We start from the raw sequence: 23,556 nt of genomic DNA on the forward strand, positions 1-23,556 counted from the left end.
ATGGGCAATTTTTCTGAGGTACATTTGTACTGTTGGTACACCAATTTTTTTGGTCCCTCACCTACATTGTAATCCTAGTAATTTTTAGCCCACCTGCATTAAAGCTGACGTTACCTCAGCTGTGCTGGGCACTGCAAGGGGATATGTTTATGTACCGCCGGTGGGTTCCACGGAGCCACCCATGCTGTCGGTCCACACGGAGTTGTAACTGCATGTGTCCACTTCTAAAGAACCCCAGTCTGACTGGGGCATGCAGTGTGGGCCGAAGCCCACCTGCATTAAACCTGACGTTACCTCAGCTGTGATGGGCAATGCAATGGGATTTATTTATGTACCGCCGGTGGGTTCCAGGGAGCCACCCATGCTGTGGGTCCACAGGGACTTCACATTACGGATTTGTACCTGCCAGTGTCTATGTATTAAAAACCCCGGTCAGACTGGGGCATGCAGTGTGGGCCGAAGCCCACCTGCATTTAATCGGACGTTACCTTAGCTGTGATGGGCAATGCAATGGGATATATTTATGTACCGCCGGTGGCTTCCTGGGACCCACCCATGCCGTCGGTCCACACGGAGTTGTAACTGCATGTGTTCACTTCTAAAGAACCCCAGTCTGACTGGGGCATGCAGTGTGGGCTGAAGCCCACCTGCATTAAACCTGACGTTACCTCAGCTGTGCTGGGCACTGCAATGAGATATATTTATGTACCGCCGGTGGCTTCCTGGGACCCACCCATGCTGTCGGTCCACACGGAGTTGTAACTGCATGTGTCCACTTCTAAAGAACCCCAGTCTGACTGGGGCATGCAGTGTGGGCCGAAGCCCACCTGCATTAAACCTGACATTACCTCAGCTGTGCTGGGCAATGCAATGGGATATATTTATGTACAGCCGGTGGGTTCCAGGGAGCCACCCATGCTGTGGGTGCACACAGAATTCTCATTGCGGAGTTGTACCTGCCTGTGACTATTTATAAAAAACCGCAGTCTGACTGGGGCATGCAGACACCTTGACAGAATGAATAGTGTGTGGCACATGGGTTCCCCATTGCTATGCCCACGTGTGCAGCTCCTGATGGAGGTGGCACAGGATTGGATTTCTCATTGCTTCTGTACAGCATTATGGGCTATCGCCCCGCCCCTTTTAAAGAGGGTCGCTGCCTGGCCGTGCCAACCCTCTGCAGTGTGTGCCTGCGGTTCCTCCTCATGGCAGACGCACTTATAAATAGACATGAGGGTGGTGTGGCTATCAGGCCAGCGTGTGGCATGAGGGCAGCTGAAGGCTGCGCAGGGACACTTTGTTGTGTGCTGTGGACACTGGGTCGTGCGGGGGGGGGGGGTTGGGCAGCATGTAACCCAGGAGAAGTGGCAGCGGAGTGTCATGCAGGCAGTGATTGTGCTTTGTTGGAGGTAGTGTGGTGCTTAGCTAAGGTATGCCTTGCTAATGAGGGTTTTTCAGAAGTAAAAATTGTTGGGAGGGGGGGGGGGGCCCACTCTTGCCGCTATTGTGGCTTAATCGTGGGACCTGGGAATTTGAGATGCAGCCCAACATGTAGCCCCTCGCCTGCCCTATCCGTTGCTGTGTCGTTCCCATCACTTTCTTGAATTGCCCAGATTTTCACAAATGAAAACCTTAGCGAGCATCGGCGATATACAAAAATGCTCGAGTCGCCCATTGACTTCAATGGGGTTCATTACTCGAAACGAACCCTCGAGCATCGCGAAAATTTTGTCTCGAGTAACGAGCACCCGAGCATTTTGGTGCTCGCTCATCTCTAACAGGGACGCCAGCACCTGAGGGGTAAGTGTATAACTTCTGTATGGCCAATATTTAATGCACGATGTATATTACAAAGTGCATTAATATGGCCATACAGAAGTGCTTAACACCACTTGCTATCACGGGACAACCCCTTTAAATGTCTACATCTGCCTGAGGATTATGTATATATTCCTTAAAAGATTGTGTTACTCACCTTGCCTGGTTTCAGTAGTATATCATTCAAAGCAGTGTCTAGTTCTGTGTCTGACCCAGCCACGTTTTTCCTTTTCTGCACTGGTGCAGTGGCAGATTGCTAGGGCCACCAGTGCTCCCAGATGAGGTTGTTCCTTGTGGCCCACTTAAAAAATTTTACATCTCACCTGAAAATTAACGTATAACCTTGCCTGGCTGTTTTTCCTGTTATTGTATTGACTCTATTCCTATCCTGTTTGACCCTTTACCTCGGCTTAGTTAATTAATTCTGTTGCGATCTTGTTCCCTTTTTCCTGTGGTTCTACTTCAGGGCTGTGTTTTGATTACAGTCCAATTTCTGGCTTGTTGTATCCTGCCTGTCATTCTGTTGACAGTCCATGGCTATGTTCCTGACTTCACTACATGTTTATTGTGATTCTGGGGACTGTGACCTGGAAATCTATATGGCAAAATCCATATCTCCTCGTGCAGTTTAGGGTAAAGTGTAGAATACTTAGACTCTGCATCCTAGTCTTGCCAATGTCAAACCAACTATAGCTTAGAGAACTACATCTCTGATGATAAATGTAACAAGTTGTCCACTAAGGATAATCCCTTTTTACTAGAAGTGACCCTTGATGCTGATGACAAAGCATTCCACTTCTAAGGTACCTAGTGATCAGTTGTAATTAATGGGGAAAGCTTGCAAGTGCTGCATCAAAAATGAAGCATTACCTACTATTCATTAAAATAAACGGGCCTTCTTTTGGGTCCTTCATTGGGAGAGAGGTTCTTTGCAGTAGGTTTCCACTCTGAATCATATATGAGGGTACTGAATAGTGGACCCACATATATTAACTCAATATTTTCTAACAGGGTATTTGAAAATAGGCTTTTTAAAAGACAGTCCCTTTATGTTTTATCATATCTACTTTTAGGACCATGTTAAATTAGCATTAAGTTAATGTGTCTCAATGGAGCCGCTCCGGCGTGCGGAGAGCTGGTCTGCGCATGCGCAGAAGACCTCGTTGGCGCGAGCACGCCGGAGAAGCTCCATTGAACACAGCAGAAGACCGCACAGCGCAAGCGTGTCTAAATGGAAGGAGAAGACAGCGTTAGACGGCACCATGGAGACGGGGACGCTAGCAACGGAGCAGGTAAGTGTATAACTTCTGTATGGCTCATATTTAATGCACGATGTATATTACAAAGTGCATTAATATGGCCATACAGAAGTGTATAACCCCACTTGCTGCCGCGAGACAACCCCTTTAAGCATTTTATTTTCCCACACATACAAAGTCTTATATTTTGTTAAGTTTTCATAGGTGAGGTTTTTGATAAGCAAGATATGATCATTAATAGGTTATTAAAACAAGCATTAACTAGTTTTTTTATTTTTGGAAGATATTTGTTTAATTGGGCTACATTGTACAGAAAATAGCATTAGCGCTTCATGAGTACATGAACTCATTTTGTCCTGGGACTGTAGATTAAGTTTCTGTGGCATCTCAAAAGAATATAACAAAAGCTATTTATTGTCTTTATATATTCCTCATAGAATTAGTAGATTCAATTATCTCAACATAATAGTTTGTAAATTGATTCCTATTTTTATGTGTTCTATATACTGTAAATTGATTTTTACATTTTTTTTTTCAGACGGGAGACGGTCAGTGTCTTGCAAAAAAAGAGTAGCATTTGTAATGTACAAAAATTACAAAATCTTTAAGGATCTTGAGTTTATCATTAAAACAATATAAAAATACTACATCTTGTTACATCTTGCTCCAAAGTGATACCATGCAGAACCACCACTGCATGATGAAATATAGTGTCCATGAAAAACGCAACTGTAACAGCTGTCTCTTAAATGGCATGTCAGATGGATGAGTTTGGAGAAAGGAGTGCTGTTGGTGTGTTGTGAGTGCCAATATCTGCTTAGTTCCATCTGGCAGGCTGGAGATGACAGGTACACTCAGACTGGCATCAGAGCTGTTTTCAGAGAACTAGACATACAGAGGGTGCAAATCGACTTATGAGCTGCCACTCACCCTCTACCAACCAGTCACTGCACCGGAGCTATGAAGTTTCACTAATAAAATGAAATAGCCCTATTTATTAGGTAATGCAAACTTGGCTTCCGAAAGTTCTCAATCAGTCGACAATGCAAGACATCATAATAGTACAGTATGACATGTGATTATAGGGAAAACTATAGCACTGTAGGCACCAGGTCCTACATTTTTCGTACTGTCCTACTATAGCAACACTTAGATTAAGGTCTGGGAGGATCAAAATGTCATACTGTACTATACTGAGTCGCATTGTGAACTGATTGAAAATTTACTGGAAAACTTATTCTGTACTAAAAGAAATAAATATCATCTTTAGAGAGTCCTGTGATTTCATTAATTACTTGGACTTGGGGAACTCCCCTTTAATTAGCACCTCCACCCCAAATACCTAGAGTGTAACCAATTCTAATCTATATTTGAATTTTGTTCCCAACATGGTTCCCTCTATTTCATGTAAGTGTCAGTGCACAGGCCTCCATTTAATATTCACTTTGCCTGACTAACAAACTCAATAACTGTTTGTCTTGGATCTGAAAAGCTGCATAAAGTTCATATTATTCTCCGTAATGTCAAAGGCAGCCAGTTACTGTACTTGGAAAGAAAAACAGTATTTCTCAGATGCTCAATAGCATTCAATATAGGCATGATAGGTAGCCCAAAAGTGCTGATCAGCTGCCTGGATTAGCCCAGATATTTGTGACTCCAGAAGCTATTTTCTAGAAGTCTTATTGGGACATCTACTTATTGTCTGATGTAATAATGTTTTTTACTCTGTAATATGTTTTGTTGGGCAACTTTTGTGTTATCATTTTATTAAACCGTTATATTGATTTATTGTGTTAAAGGAGTCTTCCAGGCAGCGCCGGCTGTCAGTGCCGGGCTACACTGGAGTTGGAGTGGAAGCCGTGTGGCTGGCACTCATAATTGCAAGTACAGCTCTCATTTAAATCAAAGGGGCTGAGCTTGAAATTGTAGGCAGTGGCTTGCACTGCAACCCCAGGGTAGCTTGGCACTGACAACCAGCGCTGCCTGTAAAACCCCTTCAATATATGATGAATCAGACATTTTTAAACCCCTTAGGGACCGTTTTTTCTCCCATTTTTGTTCCCCCCCTTTTAAAAAAATCATAATTATTTCATTTATTCATCAACGTAGCTGTCTGAGGGCTTGTTTTTTGTGGGACGAGTTGTGTTTTTCAATAGTACTATGTAATGTACCATATAATGTACTGAAAAAAAATCTTAGTGGAATGAAATGTAAAAAACCCCAAATTCCGCCAATTTTGAGTGCGTCTTGTTTCTACAGCGTACACACTGCAACAAAAATGAACTGATAACTTTATTCTACGGGTCAGTATGAATACTGCAATACCAAATTTATGTAGTTTTTTTGCTGTACTACTCTTATTTTTTTCAAAAATATTAGATTTTTTTAAATTATTTACTGCTGCCATATTCTGACAGCTATTTTTTGTTATTCTATTTTTTTGTTGACATAGTTGTGCAATGTCTCATTTTGTACAGGACATCCTGTAGTTTCTGTTGGTACCATACAGTAATACATACGACTTTTTGATTACTTTTTACTACATTTTTTCTTGGAGACAGGGTGACCGAAAAAGCGCAATTTTGGCATTCTATTTTTTTTCCGACAACGTTCACCGTGCGGGTTAAGTAATGCATTACCTTGATAGAGTGGACCTTTACGGATGCAGCAATACCAAATATATATTTTTGGTTTATTATTTAGAAACTGGCAAAAAGGTTTTTTAATTTTTATAACTTTTTTTTCAATGATTAGATAAACTTTTTTAAAACTTAATTTTTACTTTTTTTTAGTACTCAGAGGGAACAAGAACCTGCGATGCTTTAATCGCTCCTGCAGTATGATGTAATGCCATAGCATTAAATCATACCGCATTCTAACAGGCATTCTATCAAGCCATGCCTTGGGCATGGCTTAATAGGCATTTTGCTAACACAGCCCTGGGGTCTTTCAAAAGGTCCCTGACTACCATGATACCCGCACGTAACATCGGTCGGGGGATTTAAATGACGCTGTCAGAATTGACTGTGGCATTTAAAGGGTTAACAGCTCCACCAAGCTTTGCGGCTTATCAGAGCTATTGCAGGCACGTGTCAGCTATAAAAAACAGCCAGCAACCACGATCTATGGAGGGAGATCACCCCGCGATCTCCATCCATACACACTCCGAATGTGCAGGACATAACCTTAAAGGGGTTGTCCCGCGCCGAAACGGGTTTTTTTTTTTTTCAACCCCCCCCCCCCCCGTTCGGCGCGAGACAACCCCGATGCAGGGACGTACAGAAAGCTTACCAGAGCGCTTACCTTAATCCCCGCGCTCCGGTGACTTCTATACTTACCTGTGAAGATGGCCGCCGGAATCTTCTTCTTCCGTGGACCGCAGCTCTTCTGTGCGGTCCATTGCCGATTCCAGCCTCCTGATTGGCTGGAATCGGCACGTGACGGGGCGGAGCTACACGGAGCCGGCATCCTGCACGAAAGGCTCCATAGAAGAAAGCAGAAGACCCGGACTGCGCAAGCACGGCTAATTTGGCCATCGGAGGGCGAAAATTAGTCGGCACCATGGAGACGAGGACGCCAGCAACGGAGCAGGTAAGTAAAAAACTTTTTATAACTTCTGTATGGCTTATAATTAATGCACAATGTACATTACAAAGTGCATTAATATGGCCATACAGAAGTGTATAACCCCACTTGCTGCCGCGGGACAACCCCTTTAAGTCCTGTGTCATTAAGGGGTTAAAGTATAACAAACTTTTTTAAAAAACTTTTCCCATGCTGTGGTGACATGTCAGACATGTTTTGATCAATGGGTGTCTGGATGCTGAAATTTCCACTGTTCACTAAAATAAATGGGCAATTGTGCTCATCTGAGCACAATTGCTGTTTAACTGTTATTGCCTGTGATCTATGGATTTCATAGACTTTCTATGGAGCCGATGCGCGGTTCCGAGCAGTGACAGAAACAGCCAAAGGGGCATAACACTCAGATAAACGTTTCTGCCTGTTCATTTTAGCGATCACTGGGGGTCTCAGCACCCAAAACCCAGAACAATCAATACTTCTGACAGACTGCCATGTCAAAAATTTTTAAAAAGGTTAGTTCCCCTTTAAGTAATCTTCCAATGCTGTTTCTGTAAGGGTGACATGTGACCCCTTCAGGGGAGAGGGAGATTTAAATGGACTATAATATAAATTGTGACAGTGTATACTATTAGCATAGGTTCAAAACACATTGTCATGTATTTTGGTACCAATAAAGGATTCGACTTTCCTTCTCCATGGACTATAATGGGGTCCGGCTACTTTCCACCAGCTGCCTAACTTTTGGACGGAAAAAAGCACTGCACGCATCAGCGATGGAATCTCCCCAGGTTCCAATCCAGACATGAGGCCACCTTAACCCCTTAAGGACCAGGTTGTTTTGTACCTTAAGGACCAGACACTTTTTAGGGATTTTACCCATGTGGCGATTTTACTGCTCCATTTTTTTTCCTTTAGCTACCAAAATTATTTTTGCTGCGTTTTTTTTCCCGTGACATATAGGGCTATTTTTTTAAATATCTTTTTCACTGACTTTTTTTTCCGTTTTTTAGTTTTATTGGGGGTAAAATGCTAAAAAAAATGATTTTTTTAACATTTATAGTTTTTTAAAAAATTATTTTTATATTTACACTAAAATAAAGTATGGAAATGGGTTCCTCTATTTATTTCGGACGTTTTGATATATAGTATGTATGGTTTTGGTTTACAGGGCGCATACGGCGACGGTTTTTGTTGGCGTCTGCTTTGTGTTATTCTCTTTCTTTTGTATGTATTGTTGTTTTATTCTGCTATTTTGTTTTACTGATGTATGTAATTGTGTTTTTTACTATCTGTGTCCCCCATGACGTCATATAAGACCTCTGGGGGACACTCACTTTTTTTTTTTTAACTTTATTTGACATTTTCCCACTGTAGCTGGGCAGTCCATAGGGCCCTCAGTTACAGGGGAAAGCAACCCCTGTGGTGACATTAGTCACCTGCAGAGCTGCCAGGGTCTAGTCTGACCCTCCAGCTCTGCAGTAGCAGGGAATCCCGGGAGGTCACATGACCCCCCGAGGCTCCCGTAGTGAAAGAACTTCTTACTTTCACTTTGCCCCGACAGTGCTCATTGAGCACTGTATATCGGGGAAGCAGAAGGCAGGAAGGGTTAAAAACCCCTCCTGCCTTCTGCTCCAGGGTATTAGCTGTCACTAACAGCTGATAACCCGTATCTGCCTCTGACTGATTGCAGAGACAGGAGACTTAGAGCACCGCCGTATTTTTACAATCGGTGGTCCTCAAAGCCCAGCACCAGCCGCCGTATATATACAGTGGCTGGTCCTTAATGGGTTAAACTACTCCTGGATGATTCTATCGGGATCTGCGCCAGAGAGAGCTGCATTCTAACTACAGTGTTTACCCTATTCATTCACCTTCACAGCAGGCGCCCGGCATCTATGGAGCAGGCTGTGTTCAAAGATTATTTGTCATGCACACATAGTGTTGTGTACTCACAACCTAGTTAGGTGAGCAACAATCAAATAATCCAGATCTATGTAGCAAATATACATCTTTATTGTGCAATAGAAAAAACATATACCATTGAACAATACAGGGTCAGAATATGTACTATCACCCCCCCCCCCCCCCCCCCCCGCCTGCCAATCATGAAATATGTGTATGTACAAGAATGTTTGTATGAATGTGTAAGATGCACAAGGATATATTCATATATATAGGCCTCTCCCTTCTTTTACTCATAGCCTGGCATGTCTTATTGATGGAATGATGCAATATTTTGCGAAAATATTATGGTGTTTGGCTACCCACAAGGGATTAACACAGCCTTTGTGAATAAGGCATAGTGGATTAGTGTGAGCCTCCAGTCACTAGAGCTCATCAGGAAGTGGTGAAAGGGCCAGAGTGTGGTGCTTGTGTAGAAACGGTCTGAGGGTGCAGGCCTGAGAAAAGAAGGCACTGTGTCAGGACTCAAACCTGCAACCTCTCATGCTCTATGCAATGGCCCTGCTGATTGAGCTATTCAGCCTGCTGGACAGCTCCCCTGAGTCCTAGTACCTTGTTCCCCATCCCTTGTTTCCGGCTCCGTGATTCATTGTCTCAGTCCATCCCGTATCTTGCACCTTCCCCAATTAGTTCCCTATATAAACATGACCCTGTTCACTCATTCCTTGCGTGTATATTGTGCTTTAAGCCCTCAGCCTGTAAACCTGCTCCTTCTATACCTGCTCCCTTAAAGAAGACATTCACCATATACTGCCCCCTGGCTTGCTTCCTGAATACGTTTCCGCTTAGTCCTCTGTGCTGCTTTGACTTCACCATGCACCGACCCCCAGCTTCCTCTTGACTACTCTCCAGTCCCGCACAGCTAATACACCCGCAGCTTCACCTTAGCGCCTGAAATGCTACACATTGCCAAGACTTAAGGACATTGTGGGACACATCCCTGTGTGAGTTGGGAGCACAGCATCTGGAAGAAGAGACAACAGGAGCTCCCTGAACCCACCGGAGCACTGAGGAGGCCACAAGGTCACAATCTGCAGAGAGGGAGATCAATTGCTGAAACTGCTTTTTACAAGGACCATATGCTATGGCTTGTATAATCGGAAATGGGAATGGGAATCCAGGAACAGAGATGTTTGTACTCCTCAGCAACAAACTGTAAGTGAGATCCACTCCAACCTATATCTTAAATGTACTAGTACAGACTCACAACAAGTGCAGTAAAAACCTTGTTCAAAAGGACTTGTGTACCACTTCTAATGTCTAATGTTTGCCTATTAAACCCTGCGCTCAATAGAATGCCTGTTTGAATGCAGTACACTACAATACTGAAGTATTGATGATCAAACAATCACAAGTTCAAGTCCCCATGGGGCCCAAAATAAAAGTTAAATAAAGATTAATTACTGCAAAAGAATAAAAAAAATATTAAATGTTTAAAAAAACTCCCCTTTCCCTTTTTTAACATAAAAATACCAAAACAGGAAAAATTGGTATCAGCACATCTATAAAAGTTCGATCTATTAAAATAATGTATTTATCCCACACGATGAAAGCAATAAGAAAAACAGTGTCAGAATTATGCTTTTTTTGGCCACCCCATATTCAAGAAAAAGTTATATAAAAATGCTGCATGTACACCAAAATGGTTCCAATAAAAGCTACAGGTCTTACCTCAAAAAACAAACCTCCAAAAGTAAAAAAGTTATGGTGGTCAGAAGATGGCGCCCAAGTAATTTTTAAAAGTAATACAACGAAAACTATATAACTTTGAGCGTGCTGTAAAAACAACCCCTCAAAAATGGCGCAATTGCATTTTTCTCCACTTAGAATTTTTTTTAACTTTCAGTACATTATATGGTGCATGAAATAGCACCACTGAAAATACACCTGTTCTGCAAAAAACAAACTCTAATATGACTATTTTGATGGACAAATACATAATGATTCTGTGAAAGCAGGGATGAGAAATTAAATATCGTATAGGGCATTTAACAGTGATGCAATGGTACCGACCTACTAGATCATTGATCTGTTAGCAGGAACATGCAGAAAGGACATGTGGCTACCGAGCCTGCATCCAAGTCCTAACTATAATGTCACTGGTTTCACTTGCAACTGCCCAAATGCGGAAGCAGTATCTTCACAGCACTGAATAGAAGAGTTGTTCAGGGCTTTTACCAACAGGGAACTCATTATTTTAGTTCCTTGTCACAGTACAGGGTTGAGTTGCCAGCATGATGCATGCTAATCATACAAAGTATGGAAATTAATGGGCTAATGGTAAGGAGACCTGGCTATTAATCGGTTAATTACTGTATGGAAGGGACAAATATAATGCACACTTAGTAATGTTTTTTTATTTAAAATTCCATACAAGATTAAGTAAGACATAAATGACATTTACGTTTGAAATAAACCTCAGACATTTACTATAGAAATAATATAATTTGATTTTCACAAAGGCAAGTGACATCAGTTCCAAAAATGATTGAACAGGGCTGCAGGGCCATTTACATGGCCTCCCGTAGAGGAGAGCGCGGCCGCAGCGGAAAAAAACAAAATGGACATGCTGCGGTAGGCAAATCCGCGCCGCAACGGCGGCTTCTGCCGGCTTAGCCGCAGCAGATTTGCCGTCCCATGTGGACAAGATTTCTGAGAAATCTCATCCACATGGCTGGCTAATACCGGGATTAGAGGCCGCATGCGGATTTGCTGCTGCGAAATTCCGCACGGAATTTCTGCGGCAAATCTTCCCCATGTGAAGCCAGCCTTAGGGTGCTAGATAACTGCTGCTTTATTTGCAAACAGTGTAGAAAAGGAAAGATTGCATGTATATGGTGTGCATGGACGAAGGAGGAAATCTGGAAAGTCAAAGGTTAATTGGCAATGCGTTTGGCTGAAACACATTGTCGATGAACTGCTGACTCTCCAAGTCTCCTTCTTTGTCCAAGTGCACCATGTACCCACAATATTTCCTTCTCTATATTGCCTATACCGGAGCTTGTCTGGTCATCGGGAAGGTTGCTACTGTTGGACCTTGCTATATTGCCATTATTACATGGTCACAGGTACCATTTTTCCACCTTATGCCCCTATTTAGCTTGATGCAGTTTTACACTATGTTGCACCTTTTTATTTCTTTCTCCGGTTATTTACAAGCACACATTTCACTCTTGTTCAATAAACAGTGTAATGTTAAAATTTTACACATATGATTTTAATTCTCAGGTACTTTAATTATCATTCTACGTCTACGTACAAATAATGAAACACATTTGTGGATGACGGATTGAATCTATATTACAATCATAATTCACTTTTCCATAATAAACAATTTTAGGTCATGACATGAATTGGTTGAACTTAAGAATAATACCTGAACTGCGTGCTTTATTTACCACATAACCCAGTAGACACTTGCAAAACCTAAGAGCTCCTTCACGTCTTAGCATGTACTGTAAGTGGTTGAACCAGAAACATTCCCTTTAAATTGCCTGGCTTTCAGCCCTTAAAGAGCCACTCATGATACAACAGTATACAGAACAGTGTTAAATGCTCCTCTGTATCAAAGCCAACAAGTTCAGCTGCCAAATGTCTGTGCTGTGAAAGCGTGCTTTGAGAACAACTTAGCTTCAGCTTCTAATGGTGCTCAGATATCATATGAGTAAATAACTTTGGAAATAAAAAGACAATTTGGATAGAAATAATAATAAAAAAAATCTATTTAAATGATCTTGTAACATAGAAAGAATGAGGGAACATGTTACTTTCACCATGTACTGTAACAGATGTTCAGCGTGTCATGTTATGTAAAAGCTCTTAATTGCGACTTCATTATATTACAAGATACACACTTCAAAACTCAAAAAAATGCTTCTCAGCTGCCTACTGACATCCAACGACTGATGTCATATGACATGGAACATAGCGTGTCATAGCTATAAAAGCAGTAATCAGTAAATTGAATCATTTGTTGAATTAGACTGTTTGGCTTTGGAATAATATGTTTTGAATCTATAAAGGTAAAGACATAATCATTTCCCTTTGGCACAGAGCTAATGTGATGCAGATGCTTGGCTTACAGGTTAGAGGTAGTAGTGATCAATCCCTCTTGCATGATCTCCACCAGCAGGCCAGTCACTAGTTCATTTATAACTGTTACCTGGCTTTGTGATAAAACTGATAAGAGGAAATGATTCCCAAATAGTAATCAGCTGGATACAGAGAATGCTGGCATTACTGCAACTTAGTTTCTGAGAATGAGAGACCACACAGCTTTAGCTATTATGTAGCTGGAAAAGGATGACCTGCTTTTGTGCTGATGTGACGTACATTATTTCACAACACACAATCATAATCATTTCCAGCCTTTTCCTTGCATATTTATACTGGGCATAATTCTTATTTACATAATTGCCACAAATTGTAACAAAAGCTTTTCTCTTGCAGGTTTTAATGTGATGAATTACTGGGTGCTGCCCCTGGCATTCGTTTCTATGACATACTGTAAAAGCTACTTTATCTGCTGTCAAATGGGTGTTTGAAACTAAACTTAATCTCCTAAAAAAAAAATAATACATAAGCTGTGAAGCACTAGATGGCGTGTGATGGTATGTGTGTGTGGGGGTGTTGGTGAGCTGTACTGTATGTAGACTTCTGGAGCAGAGTTGTGTAATGGCTGCTAACTTGGAGACTAAAGCAGCAGCACTATGTATTTGTGTCTGGATGTTTGGCCTTTGCTGAAGAAAACTGTATACTGAACTGAAAAATACCCGTGACCGGCTGTAATGTGATTCAGTGATTCAGCCTGTGGGAACAGACGTTTAAACATGCAAGGCAAGATATAAGAGAGCAGGAAGCCAGAAGAAAGTTTTATCCTGCAACAGAGGAAGGAACATTAGTGTGGCATCTGCTTACTATGCATGCATACGGAGATACGGGACATTTGCAGCACTGAAACTTAGTTGGACATCAAAAGAGAATTGTGCAGTAAGTACAGTACTTTGTCTACACTGAAATACACATCAATATGATGTGCATATCTTAACAGACTTACATTTGTCACTGGGCTGGTTATCTGTAAGAATGCTGCTGTCAGCATTTCTTGGCTGAAAAGGAAGACACTATTATGAAAGAAGGAAACAAATGAAGTAAATGTATTGAATATTGCACAGTAATGGAAACACATACTGTATATATTCAGTTAAATATGCTGCAGCGTACATAAATTCATGATCCGTAATTTATTAAAAGGGTTCTTCAGGAGTACAAAATAGCTCTTACTGGTTACAGGTCATGTGGTGCTGACACTTATCCCTAAGCCCATTTGGTCCGTAGACTTGTATGGCCATGTGTGCCTACATAAACACATTCTTCTGTACATCCCAATCGCCAAGCTTAGAACGGAATTGACACATGGGGAAATTTACTAAAACTAGCCCTTCACATAGACTTAATCTAGAGTACGTTAGAGTTAAATGCACCAAATTTGTTTAGAGGCACATGTCTCTTCAGAAATCTGGTGCCTCTTTTGGCTGTCTGTGCGCCAGAAAAGTAAATCTACACCAGCTATGAGTATGCAGATATCTACGTCATAATTTATGCTAATTTTGGTGTAAATTATGGTTAATCCATCAGTTCACCAAAAGTGCTGCTCATTATTCTCATCACTTCTGAAAAAAGGCGAGGGGTAGCACTAAGCAGCAAAAAGTTGCAAATTTTTGCAAAATGTAGTGTGCACCAAAATTTGTGACTTTTTAATGCCAGAAAACTGCTCCACACTGGATGTTGTGTGCTGAAATTAAGAAACAGCTGTTAAGAGGTCACCCCAAAAAACATTTGTGCCCAATATAATCTGGACAGTGAATGTTTTCCCCAATGTCGGCCCCTGTGGGAACTATCAGTAAGTTGTCAATGAATTTCTACCAATATATTGTAAAATACACCTACTTGTCCAACTGTATTTTCGGTATCATATGACTTAGTCCTTCAGGCTTTGTAACAATTTATGATATGTTGGGCTGTAATAATACATTTTTCAGCCTGAATTTAGACTAACTGATTAATTTATTATTTTCTCAGTAAAGTAGTTCTGTTTCTGCACTGCTCAAGACATCTGAAATCTTAGTTATCCCATGGGTATTATATTACCAAACCACATCTGAATTATTGTACCTGGGAAGCTGAGTGTAGAATTATATTGTGCAACTATTAAATGATGCAGGCAAGTATATAGGAATAATTAACCGAATGACACAGCATCTGACCCACAATGGCAAGTGGAAGCAGAATATGTTCCAAGTAACTATTAATCACAGATGTACAAAAGACTTGTGAGACTAATGGGTTAGGAATTATCAAAGTAACAGTAAGGGGTTTTCGTTCTAATATTCTGTATACAGCACTGTATATATAGACATCTTTCTTCACCTAGAATATGACATGAGGCACATATTTAAAAAATGATGACTGTTGCATAACAATTCAGGGCACAATTAAATTAAATCCATGCACACTCCCTCAGTACTCTGCCTTATTGTTTTCTCTGTTTTGTCCTCAGATGGGCTTCTCAGCCATACTTAAAGAGACTCTGTCACCTACTGTTAGCCCTATGAGCTAAGCACATGGGTTGAAAATAGGTGACCCACTGAATCCGGGAATGTAAGTGTTATACTTCCCTTCCATGTTGTTTCCCCACTGTCAGTACTGGAAGCAGACTACTTAACACACCACTCAACCCACTGAGCGGCAGCTTTCAGCGGTGACACCACGGGAACACTGGGGGAGGTAAGTATAACACTTACATCCCCAGACACAGCATGTCACCTACTTTCAGCCCCTAAGCTTATAGAGCTAAAAGTAGGTCACAGATTCCCTTTAACACTGAAATACAGATGTGTCCTTTTTAAAGTGCCACTCTGGCAAAAACATATTTTTCAATCCCTGCACCCCTCACTTGATTGCCTGTCACACTCTGGAGGTCTCCTCTGTGTAGTGCAGTTACTTTCATGCAGTGCTGCATCCTTTCTGATGCTTATCAGGCACCATTTTATACTAAGATTTCTCCCTGCTTTCTCTTTCACTCTTCTGTGCTATCAATCCCATGATCAGAATCAAATCTCATGAGCAGCTACAGCATGTACCATCTCTACCTACTGGTAGGACACTATGATTACCATTACCTTTTATGTTCACGTAAATAAGCTTCAAAACATAAGTATACAGTCAGGAGGCTGAACTATCATCTCCTTTATTATAACTGTGTGGTGACAGGAGTCTCTAATCATCAGCAGTAACTATGATAGAAGTTTATGTATCCCCCTCTAACAGCTTGTGTGATGGGGACCATCACACAGGAATTATTTTGACTGGAAAACTGACTTTTTGAGAGTAACATAAAGCCAAGTATATCTCAGGTGGTCAAAATAGGATCGCATAACTCAACTGAGAAGGACTTAAGGAAGTTTCAGATAGAAAGGTATGTTATATTTGTGTGAGAACCCTTTGGTTGTGATGTGTATTGCAGCCTGTTGAGGACTTACTGCAACCATTGTACTGTGAGGAATCGCAGTCCCTAACTATAGTGATACTAGTTATCCCTCCTGTCAACCCTGTATGAAATACTATCCCTGATATCCTAAAAGCATTAGGACCCAGACAAGACTATAGGCATACAAGGCAGAGAGAGCATTAGGACCCAGACAAGACTATAGGCATACAAGGCTAACCCTAAGCTACTCCTCACTAATGTAGTAGGCTGAACAAAGTGATCAGCCAATCCAGTCCAATAGTTCAGCTGTAGGAACAGTAGCACAACATGTTCCAACAACAAGTTTAGATTCTGTCAACAAACAGGACAGATCATCTGTGCATGTGCCCGTTGACAACCACAGAGCTGCACCTATGAGACTTGGCAGCATCAACCATGTCAAAGGGGAAAAATTTGGGCTGAACAGGCTGCTAGCAGAGACGATCGATCTGCCTCATTTACATATGATGTTGGAGAATTTTTAATTGAGATTATTAAGGTATGCTTTTATCAACTGGCAAACTAAAGTAAGTGTGCCAAACAGAGGACTATCGGCATTGTAGTGCTGGTCTTGACTTGCGTTAGTAAAATCTGATGACAGATTCCCTTTAACAAAATTTGTGAAAAGTTAAGAATGAACACATCTGTATTAAACTGATTACAGTAGAAGATCTATACATAAACGCCATCGCCCAATTGTATAAGTAAATGATATCTAGGTTAAAAACTAGGTTGTACTAAAAAACGTGAATAAAACACAAAAAATGTGTTAGATAGCCAATAGTACATGAAGAAAAATCACATCTTTATTGATATATTGTGATAAAACACAAATTAAAAATAAGTCCCATAAATAAGGCGGAATCCACAGGACGCATATACAATTCTACAATAAGGTTATATCCCCCAGGCTATATCTGGGACCACGTGTAGGATACATTTCAGTACAAATGGGCATCTATTTATGTAAAAGAATCTTACTTTTTCAGCGTCCCCATAGCTCATCTATATATCTTGGATCAGGAGTGAAATGTGGGCAGGCTGTGAGTTTTCCCTAACATGCTCCCACTTCTCCCATAATTCCCTAACATTACATCTGTCATCTTATGTACATAATGGGGGACATTTATTAAGGGGTCTACATCACAATTCTGGCATAGAAAAGTCACAAGTTTTTGCATGCTCCTCTTCAAGTATTCACCACACTGTGCACTGAGGACATCTTACTAAGCCCAGCGCAGGAAATGCCGGGCTTAGTAAATTTCCCCCAATGTCCCTGCACGTTGACTTCTGTGTATACTCCACTGCTCATTCCACACAGCAATAGCCACAGGGGACACCACAATACACCAGCCCACACAAAATTATGACAAAAACAACTAATCACACTTTCACTGATCATGTCCTGTAGTTTAAGGACTATTCACATGAGCGATTTTCATGGCCGTATGCTGTCCATATTTGCAACTGACTGCAAGAGGACAGCATACTGACTAGAGATGAGCGAGCATACTCGCTAAGGGCAATTGCTCGAGCGAGCATTGCCCTTAGCGAGTACCTGCCCGCTCGAGACAAAAGGTTCGGGTGCCGGCACGGGGGAGCGGTGAGTAGCGGCAGTCAGCAGGGGGGAAGCGGGCGGGAGAGAGGGAGAGATCTCCCCTCCATTCCTCCCCGCTCTCCCCCGCAGCTCCCTGCCCCCTGCCGGCACCCGAACCTTTTGTCTCTGTCCAATGGTTTGATGCATTTTTGTTGCAGTTTTGATGCAGATTTTCAATTGCGGAAAATCCACACCATTTTCTGCTATATGTGAACATACTCTTAAACATTACACCTATAGTTTTAGTTTAAGTGATTTAAATATGCAGTCTTTTCAACAAACTTTGCATCAATCAACAATTTTACAAGTGAAGACAAACTTTGTAATATATCTTATCACAGAAAAATGCCACTTTTTCCACTTATCAAGTCCCTTCACACAACTGCTATGGGGCTTGTGAGGCAGCTTCCCTATTTCCCTGCATGTCCAGGCATCAGCACAGGACCTTCAGCAACCTCCAGTACTGGTGATCCAGAAGGAGTCCCCATCAGTGCAGACGGCCTCTGCACTGTCTGCGAGAAACGTCCCCAGTACCAGTGCTGAGGGTTACTGAAACTCTTGTGCTGCTGGCCTGACATTCAGGGAAAGGGGTACACTAGTACCTCATGGGGCCACAGAGGGACACACTAATACCTCATGGGGCCACAGAGAAACATTAATACCTCATGGGGCCACAGACAGGACACAGCTATCGTTTGGAGCCACAGAAAGGGGACACTATTACGATGTAGGAGCCAGTATCTATAATATGGTGACTGCATTATTTAGAGTTAGGGAAGCCTTCACCATGCATTATTATATGCTGTGTCATTTTTTTCAGGGGTTCAGTGAGAGCTGTAGAAAACAGAACTGTGATGGGACCCCCAAACGGAAACAAACAGCCATTTACTTGCATTAGCAAAATGGATACCAGTTTTGTGTGCCTTTTTACAAGGTGTCCGTTTATTCTCTTACAGTATATTTGGAGTAAAGAATACAATAGTTGACTATATCATTCTAAAATGGAAACAAATAGAAGCCTTCTGAAACTGACACCAAAGGGTTGATCATTTCACAATACAAGTGAATGTTTTTGTGGGTTTAGTCACAGTGTTGCTTTCTGCAACTGTCAAGTAACCCCTGAATGGAATCACACAGTGTTAAATGGCACCGTGTGAATTCTCCCTTATACTTGAGCTGAGCCACTGCAATTCTTCATTTTGCTACGGGGGCCCTATAACTTGTATGTGCGCCTCAGCTTCTCCTCCTCCCCATTGCAGTTATAATTTGCCTTTAATTCACTGCTAAAAATCAGTCTTATCAGTCTTGAGAGTAGCAGGGATCAAGGTGAATTTTCAGCTCACTGATGGATCAGGTTGTCCTGAGTCCACCACAGCCTCTCTCTGCACAGCTGCAATGCAGTGGAGTTTGAATGGAGTGAGGGTCCAGCATACACACTGCTACTCCATTTATGGTCTGTGCGGTTACGAAAACCCCTTCAATCCTTTAAGAGCATGCCTCTTTAGACCTAAGAACGCAAGGATTTTTGAACATTAGCGTGGGTTCACACACAGCGGAAAGCTCGTGGTTTGGCCGCAGCGAAAAACCACGAGATTTCCGCCGGGAGAAGTTCTGCTTTAAAACCTGCGGCACTTAGCCATGGGTTTTGAAGTGGCGGGGCCGCTCTCTCTTTCGCTGCGGACGGCACTCCCATAGAGGAGAGCGCGGCTGCAGCAGAAGGAGAAAACAAACAAACATGCTGCGGCCGGCGAATCCACGCTGCAGCGCCTTCTTCTGCTGGCTTTGCCACGGCAAATTTGCCATCCCGTGTGGACGAGATTTCTGAGAAATCTCGTCCACATGGCTGTCCAATCCCGAGATTAGCGTCCGCAGGCGGATTTGCAGCGGCGAGATTGTGGACGGAATTTTTGCGACAAATCCGTTTGTCCATTTGTCTTCAATCCTAAATTCATGTACAGTGTGTCTCTAAAGTAAGTCACACTTTAAAAAATGTATTACTCAGCAATAGAGATGAGCGAGCGTACTCGCTAAGGCAAACTACTCAAGCGAGTATTGCCTTATGCGAGTACCTGGCCGCTCGTCTCTAAAGATTCGGGTGCCGGCGGGGGAGAGCGGTGAGTTGCGGGAGTGAGCAGGGAGGAGCGGGGGGGAGAGAGTGAGAGAGAGATCTCCCCCCTCCCGTTCCTCACCGCTCCCCGCCCCCCATCGGCACCCGAATCTTTACAGACGAGCAGGCAGGTACTCGCATAAGGCACTACTCGCAACTAACATACATGAGAGGCTTTTTTCTGATTTATATGATGCACAATGATTCCAGGTTTTATCCACATTACATCAAGCATGTTGGCGCCATTTCATGGCAAAGGCAGCATGTTAGGTTCATCCTTGATGTAGCCCAACAGGTAAAAAAAAAATCACACAAAAAAAAAAAATTACATGGAGATAAGTTGGGCAATGGAGAGGGTGACTACATGAGGACCTGGTTGTTACTTCCCACTCTTACTATCCAGGATTGAGGCAGGGCATCATTATAGTAGGCACAAACTTGAAGGTAAACGTCAGTGGTGCACTATTCTGCTGGTAAACATAGTCTTCAGAGTCATCATTCAGTGACATTCAGTGACATTAACAATTTTCCAGCATTTCCACATAGGAGGGGCCAGTTACCATGGCCTTTGCAAGGAAGAACAATTTGCAGTCAGACACAGCACACAAGACATTCTATTTCGGTGAGTCACACTCATGCTGAATCATGATGTAGGGATTCTCGGTTGCCCAAAATCTACAATTCTGTATATTCACCTTCTCATGACAAGGCCCTCATGTGTCATTCCTTTTCCTATTCCTTTGAATGGGAATCCGCATCACTATCTACACGTGGATTAGAAATTTGTGTTGCAGAATAAAAGTTTTGATATGTCATTTCTTAAAGTAGAGGCATGCAGAATCCACGGTGGAAATTCTGCATTCGGATTTTGCCTAATTACAAAGACTAAATGTGTGTGGATCTGCAGCAAAAATATGTGGCTGAGCTGTAGATTTCTGCAGAATCCATAGGGGAAATTATTTGTTAGATTCCACTATTTAAACATACCCTAAAGCTGACAATACCTTTTTGGGTATATTAACATGAGATGTTTTTGGACCACATATTCATTTTAAATGGCCAGTAAATGCATTGCAAAACCCACATAGTCAAAAACAGCTCATGTAAATCTACCCTTAAATAGTTGTCAGTAGAGATGAGCGAGCACCAAAATGCTCGGGTGCTCGTTACTCCGGATGAAATTTTCGCGATGCTCGAGGGTTCGTTTCGAGTAACGAACCCCATTGAAGTCAATGGGCGACCCGAGCATTTTTGTATATCGCCGATGCTCGCTAAGGTTTCCATTTGTGAAAATCTGGGCAATTCAAGAAAGTGATGAAAACGACACAGCAACGGATAGGGCAGGCAAGGGGCTACATGTTGGGCTGCATCTCAAGTTCCCAGGTCCCACTATTAAGCCACAATAGCGGCAAGAGTGGCCCCCCCCAACAACTTTTACTTCTGAAAAGCCCTCATTAGCAATGCATACCTTAGCTAAGCACCACACTACCTCCAACAAAGCACAATCACTGCCTGCATGACGCTCAGCTGCCACTTCTCCTGGGTTACATGCTGCCCAACCCCCCCCCCCCCGCACGACCCAGTGTCCACAGCGCACACCAAAGTGTCCCTACGCAGCCATCAGCTGCCCTCATGCCACACCACCCTCATGTCTATTTATAAGTGCGTCTGCCATGAGGAGGAACAGCAGGCACACACTGCAGAGGGTTGGCACGGCTAGGCAGCGACCCTCTTTAAAAGGGGTGGGGCGATAGCCCACAATGCTGTACAGAAGCAATGAGAAATATAATCCTGTGCCACCGCCATCAGGAGCTGCACACGTGGGCATAGCAATGGGGAACCTATGTGCCACACACTATTCATTCTGTCAAGGTGTCTGCATGCCCCAGTCAGACCGCGGTTTTTTATAAATAGTCACAGGCAGGTACAACTCCGCAATGGGAATTCCGTGTGCACCCACAGCCTGGGTGGCTCCCTGGAACCCACAGGCTGTACATAAATATATCCCATTGCAGTGCCCTGGACAGCAGAGCTAACGTCAGATTAAATGCAGGTGGGCTTCGGCCCACACTGCATGCCCCAACCTGACCGGGGTTTTTAATTCATAGACACAGGCAGGTACAACTCCCTATTGTGAAGACCCTGTGGACTGACAGCATGGGTGGGTGCCAGGAAGCCACCGGCGGTACATAAATATATCCGATTGCATTGCCCATCACAGCTGAGGTAATGTCATGTTTAATGCAGGTGGGCTTCGGCCCACACTGCATGCCCCAGTCAGACTGGGATTCTTTATAAGTAGACACAGGCAGGTACAACTCCCTATTGTGAAGTCCGTGTGGACCGACAGCATGGGAGGGTCCCAGGAAGCCACAGGTGGTACATAAATAAATCCCAATGCATTGCCCAGCACAGCTGAGGTAATGTCATGTTTAATGCAGGTGGGCTTCGGCTCACACTGCATGCCCCAGTCAGACTGGGGTTCTTTAGAAGTGGACACATGCAGTTACAACTCCGTGTGGACCGACCTCATGGGTGGCTCCCTGGAACCCACCGGCGGTACATAAATATATCCCATTGCATTGCCCATCACAGCTGAGGTAATGTCATGTTTAATGCAGGTGGGCTTCGGCCCACACTGCATGCCCCAGTCAGACTGGGGTTCTTTAGAAGTGGACACATACAGTTACAACTCCGTATGGACCCACAGCATGGGTGGGTGCCAGGAGGCCACCGGCGGTACATAAATATATCCCATTGCAGTGCCCAGCACAGCTGAGGTAACGTCAGCTTTAATGCAGGTGGGCAAAAAATTAATTGGATTACACTGTAGGCTAGGGCCCCAAAAAATTGGTGTACCAACAGTACTAATGTACCTCAGAAAAATTGCCCATGCCCAACCAAGAGGGCAGGTGAAACCCATTAATCGCTTTGGTTAATGTGGCTTAATTTGTAACTAGGCCTGGAGGCAGCCCAGTTAAAATAAAAATTGGTTCAGGTGCAAGTTTCAACGCTTTAATGAGCATTTAAACGTATAAAAATTGTTTACAAAAATTATATGACTGAGCCTTGTGGGCCTAAGAAAAATTGCCTGTTCGGCGTGATTACGTCAGGTTTCAGGAGGAGGAGCAGGATAAATATTATACACAGATTGATGAAGCTAAAAGGTCCACGTTTTTGATGGTGATAGAGAACAATGCTTCCATCCGCGGGTGCAGCCTACGTATTGTTTAGGTATCGCTGCTGTCCGCTGGTGGAGAAGAGAAGTCTGGGGAAATCCAGGCTTTGTTCATCTTGATGAGTGTAAGCCTGTTGGCACTGTCGGTTGACAGGCGGGTACGCTTATCTGTGATGATTCCCCCAGCCGCACTAAACACCCTCTCTGACAAGACGCTAGTTGCAGGACAAGTAAGCACCTCCAGGGCATACAGCGCGAGTTCAGGCCACGTGTCCAGCTTCGACACCCAGTAGTTGTAGGGGTCAGAGGCGTCACGGAGGACGGTCGTGCGATCGGGTACGTACTCCCTCACCATCCTTTTACAGTGCTCCCGCCGACTCAGCCTTGACTGGGGAGCGGTGACACAGTCTTGCTGGGGAGCCAGAAAGCTGTCAAAGGCCTTAGAGAGTGTTCCCCTGGCTGTGCTGTACATGCTGCCTGATCTCCGCGCCTCCCCTGCTACCTGGCCCTCGGAATTGCACC

At 43.1% G+C, this 23,556-nt stretch overlaps 1 protein-coding gene across 1 annotated transcript in view; it reads left to right on the plus strand.

The window, feature by feature from the left end:
- The first annotated feature begins 13,307 nt into the window (after nt 1–13,307).
- MDFIC (MyoD family inhibitor domain containing) overlaps nt 13,308–23,556 on the plus strand; it is a 131,459-nt gene continuing 121,210 nt past the window's right edge. Inside the window, exon 1 of the mRNA XM_066591801.1 lies at nt 13,308–13,613. The gene's annotated coding sequence lies outside the window, so the exon portion shown is untranslated. The remainder of the gene's footprint in view (nt 13,614–23,556) is intronic.

Source organism: Eleutherodactylus coqui, chromosome 2 (assembly GCF_035609145.1).
Source record: "Eleutherodactylus coqui strain aEleCoq1 chromosome 2, aEleCoq1.hap1, whole genome shotgun sequence".
Taxonomy (NCBI): Eukaryota; Metazoa; Chordata; class Amphibia; order Anura; family Eleutherodactylidae; genus Eleutherodactylus; species Eleutherodactylus coqui.